Source organism: Bombina bombina, chromosome 5 (genome assembly GCF_027579735.1).
Source record: "Bombina bombina isolate aBomBom1 chromosome 5, aBomBom1.pri, whole genome shotgun sequence".
In the NCBI taxonomy this organism is placed as follows: domain Eukaryota; kingdom Metazoa; phylum Chordata; class Amphibia; order Anura; family Bombinatoridae; genus Bombina; species Bombina bombina.
In genome coordinates, this window is record NC_069503.1 from 944,067,049 (window position 1) to 944,071,383 (window position 4,335).

A 4,335-nucleotide genomic window follows, 5' to 3' on the forward strand; every position below is an offset into this window, starting at 1 on the left:
ACCCTGCAACATGCTCAGTCCTGGGTGCCACTGGCACTCACAGGAAGCTGTGCTGTCCCCAGAGCCACAAGCAGTTAACCCAGACAGGTCTGGGTGCAAGAACCATAGGGAAAATTACAAAACAAATTAATACAACACACAGAGAAAACCCAGCACTCACTTACAAGCTCTCAGCTAAGATTTAAAAGCAAAATGGAAAGGTAGTCACCCGCATCTGGCCAAAGGGACAAGCTCAGGTACCACATCAAGGTCCTTTCCAATACCTGAGACCCTAAAACAGCCACACAATGCAAGCTTTCAAATCCAAACAAACTGAAAAACATTTTCCTTATGGTTCTTGAACCCAGACCTGTCTGGGGTTAACTGCTTGTGGCTCTGGGAACAGCACAGCTTCCTGTGAGTGCCAGTGGCACCCAGGGCTGAGCATGTTGCAGGGTCATGGGATGTGTACCCGGTCCAGTATGAGAGTGCAGTTCCCTTCCGTGTTTTGTATATGTCTAGGGTGATTACATATTCCTGTGCACCCTTCCCTTGTTTTCAGTTTGTTTGGATTTGAAAGCTTGCATTGTGTGGCTGTTTTAGGGTCTCAGGTATTGGAAAGGACCTTGACATGGTACCTGAGCTTGTCCCATTTGGCCAGATGCGGTGACTAACCTTTCCATTTTTGCTTTAAATCTTAGCTGAGAGCTTGTAAATGAGTGCTGGGTTTTCTCTGTGTGTTACACATATATATATCATATACCAGATACATTTGAACCCTTATAATTTTTTTATTAATAGTTATTTGTATACTTTTTATCCAATAGTGTATATATAAGTGTAAATGTATTTTTTTTTAATGTTTTATTGTTGTGTTTGGTGCAGCTTTTTTAGCTCTAACCCTTACCATGAGGTCCTCACTCGGCTAACCCGTGAAGTGCAAATTCAGTTTGCACTTGTGTGGTCGTGATTATTTTCAACTTGTAATATGCACACAAGTTAATGAGGGCTCAAAATTGAATTATTGAACACACTGACATTAGCGCGCCACTGGTAAATCTAGCCTTAAAGGAACCACTGAACTCAAATTTTTTCTTTTGTGATTCAGATAGAGTATGCAATTTTAAGCAACTTTCTAATTTACTCCTATTATCAATTTTTCTTTGTTCTCTTGCTATCTTTTGGCTAGATTACGAGTTTTTGCGTTTCGAGGGGTGCGGGTACTAACTTGCACTTTATTCTCACCACTCACTTTCCTACAGCGCTGGTTATTACAGGTTTTTCTAAACCCGGCATTAAAAGACAAGAAGTGAGCATAGAGCAAAATTGAGCTCCATATCGCACTCCAATACCAGCACTGCTTAAGTCAGCAGTGAGCTGGTTTTACGTGCTCATGTACGATTTCCCCATAGACATCAATGAGGAGAGTCGGCTGAGAAAAAAGTCTAACACCTGCAATAAAGCAGCGTAAACCTCAATAATGCAGCTCCATTGATTCCTATGTAATGCAGCCCCATTGATTCCACCAATAGGATTTTTTCAACCTTAATTCTGATTGGCAGATAGAATTCTATCAGCCAATCAGAATCGAAGGGATGCCATCTTGGATGACATCACTTAAAGGTATCTTCATTTCGGTTGGGTAGCCCATCGTTGGAAGAGGATTGCTCCGCGCCGTATGTCTTGAAGATGGACCCACTCCGCACAGGATGGATGAAGATAGAAGATGCCCGGTCTGGAAAAAGACTTCTGCCCGTCTGGAGGACACTTGCTCCCAGCTTGGATGAAGACTTCTCCCGGCTTTGTTGAGGACTTCTTGCCGCTTCGATGAGGACTTCTCACGGCTTCGTTGAGGATGGATGTAGGATCTTCAAAACTGTAAGTGGATCTTCAGGGAGTTAATGTTTTTTAAGGGGTTTAATTGGTGAGTTTTATTTTTAAGTTAGGGCTTTGGGCAGCCACTAGAGTCTAAATGCCCATACCCAAATGCCCTCTTTCAGGGCAATGGGAGCTTAGGTTTTTTTTGTTAGGGATTATATTTGGGGGGTTGGTTGTGTGGGTGGTGGGTTTTTACTGTTTGGGGGTTGTTTGTAAAAAGAATTCAGGTAAAGAGCTGATATCTTAGGGGCAATGCCCCACACAAGGCCCTTTTACGGGCTATTGGTAGTTTAGTTTAGGGCTAGGGCTTTTTTTTATTTGGGGGGGCCTTTTTTATTTTGATAGGGCTATTAGATTAGGTGTAATTGTTTAAAGGTCTTGTAATTTGTTTTTTTATTTTCTGCAATTTAGTGTTTGTTTGTTTTTGTAATTTAGCTAATTGTATTGAATTTAGTTAATTGTATTTAATTTAGGGAATTTGTTTAATTGTAGTGTAGTGTTAGGTGTTAGTGTAAGTTAGGTTAGGTTTTATTTTGCAGGTAAATTTGTATTTATTTTAGCTAGGTAGTTAGTAAATAGTTAAATAACTATTTAGTAACTATTCTACCTAGTTCAAATAAATACAAACTCTGCCTGTAAAATAAAAATAAACCCTAATCTAGATACAATGTAATTATTAGTTATAGTGTAGCTAGCTTAGGGTTTATTTTACAAGTACAGTATTTAGTTTTAAATAGGAAATATTTTAGTTAATAATAGTAGGTTTTATTTAGATTTATTTTTAATTATATTTAAGTTAAGGGGAGTTTAGGGTTAGGTTAGACTTATATTTTAGGGGTAACAAATTAAATATAGTGGAGGTGACGTTGGGGGAGGCAGATTAGGGTTAATAAATGTAGCTAAGTGGCAGTGATGTTAGCGGCGGCAGATTAGGGGTTAATAATATTTAACTAATGTTTGTGAGGGCAAGTGATTGCGTGGCGGGTTTAGGGGTTAATAAGTTTATTCTAGTGACGCGATGTCCAGAGCAGGCAGAGATACAGGGTTAATAATTTTATTTTAGTGTTTGCGATGTGGGAGGGCCTCGGTTTAGGGGGTTAATAGGTAGTTTATGAGTTTTAGTGTACTTTTTAGCACTTTAGTTATGAGTTTATGCTACAGCTTTTAGTGTAAACCTCATAACCACTAACTTTAAAATGTGTTACCAATCTTGACGGGATAGGGTGTACCGCTCACTTTTTGTCCTCCCAGGACTAGCTCGTAATACCGGCGCTATGGAAGTCCCATTGAAATTAGACTATACACAAATTGTGTAAGTTGATTTGTGGTAAGGCCAAAAAGTGTGCGGTGCCCCTAAACCTGCAAGACTCGTTAATACCAGCGGGTAGTAAAAAAGCAGTGTTATAAGGCTTAACGCTGCCTTTTTTACTCGTAATCTACCCCGTTTATTTACATCTAAGTTATTTTTTTTTGTTCAGCACTTTTTTATTGGTCACTTAAATCAATCCACCATTCAGCAAGAACAACCCAGGTTGTTCAACCCCAAAAATGGTCTGGCATCTAAACTTATTCTTGCCTTTTCAAATAAATAAAGTTGCTTAAAATTGCATGCTCTACCTGAATCACAAAAGAAAAAAATTGGGTTCAGTGTCCCTTTAAGTATTTTACCTTGTTCCTGTTTCCATTTTATCTTAAAGGGTCATGAAATACAAACTGTTCTTTAATAATTTTTGTTTACAATTTTTACTTATACAGTGTATTATAAAAATTGACTTCATTATCTTGGCCTCCTCTTATACCAAATGCTTTTCCTAAAGATATACACTGTGCAAATCCTGCAATTTAGTGTTAAAAAATATATAACATTGTAAAACCTGCTGCCATATAGTGCTTCAAAACTGGCCTGCTCCTCGAGCTGTAGAACGTGAAAAACATTCAGCAAGCCTCCAGACGATAAAAAATGTGTATACTTTATTTTAGAGACAAGAGCTTAAAAGACTAAAGTGAAACTCTCAGCCTAATCTTGGATAGTAGATGAGCGCATATTTATAGATATTGACTGGAAGAAACCTATTTCTTTTTAATTTTTAATATTTACAACGCATTTTTTTCAACAGTGAAATATTGAGAATAATATAAATTCTAATTAAGGGCTAGTTTAAGAGTGGAGCACTATTTATTGTGCGTTAACTGCGCTAGAAGTGAGTTTTTGCGCGCATCAGGTAGCATTTGTATAACAAGTTGCAAAATAAAAGTTTTCGTACAAGAACTAACCCGATGTGTGCAAAAAGCCGAAGTTGGAATATTGTAACCTGTGTATTCACCATAGACATTAATGTTGTTTTTGGTAAAATATATATACTATGCCTTTATATAGTGCAAAAGGAAAAGCAGCTGGCACCCTCTTCAACTGTTAAAAAGTCAAACTTTAATGGTTACATTAAACCAACTGCAAGGTACCTGGCTGTTGTTTTAATG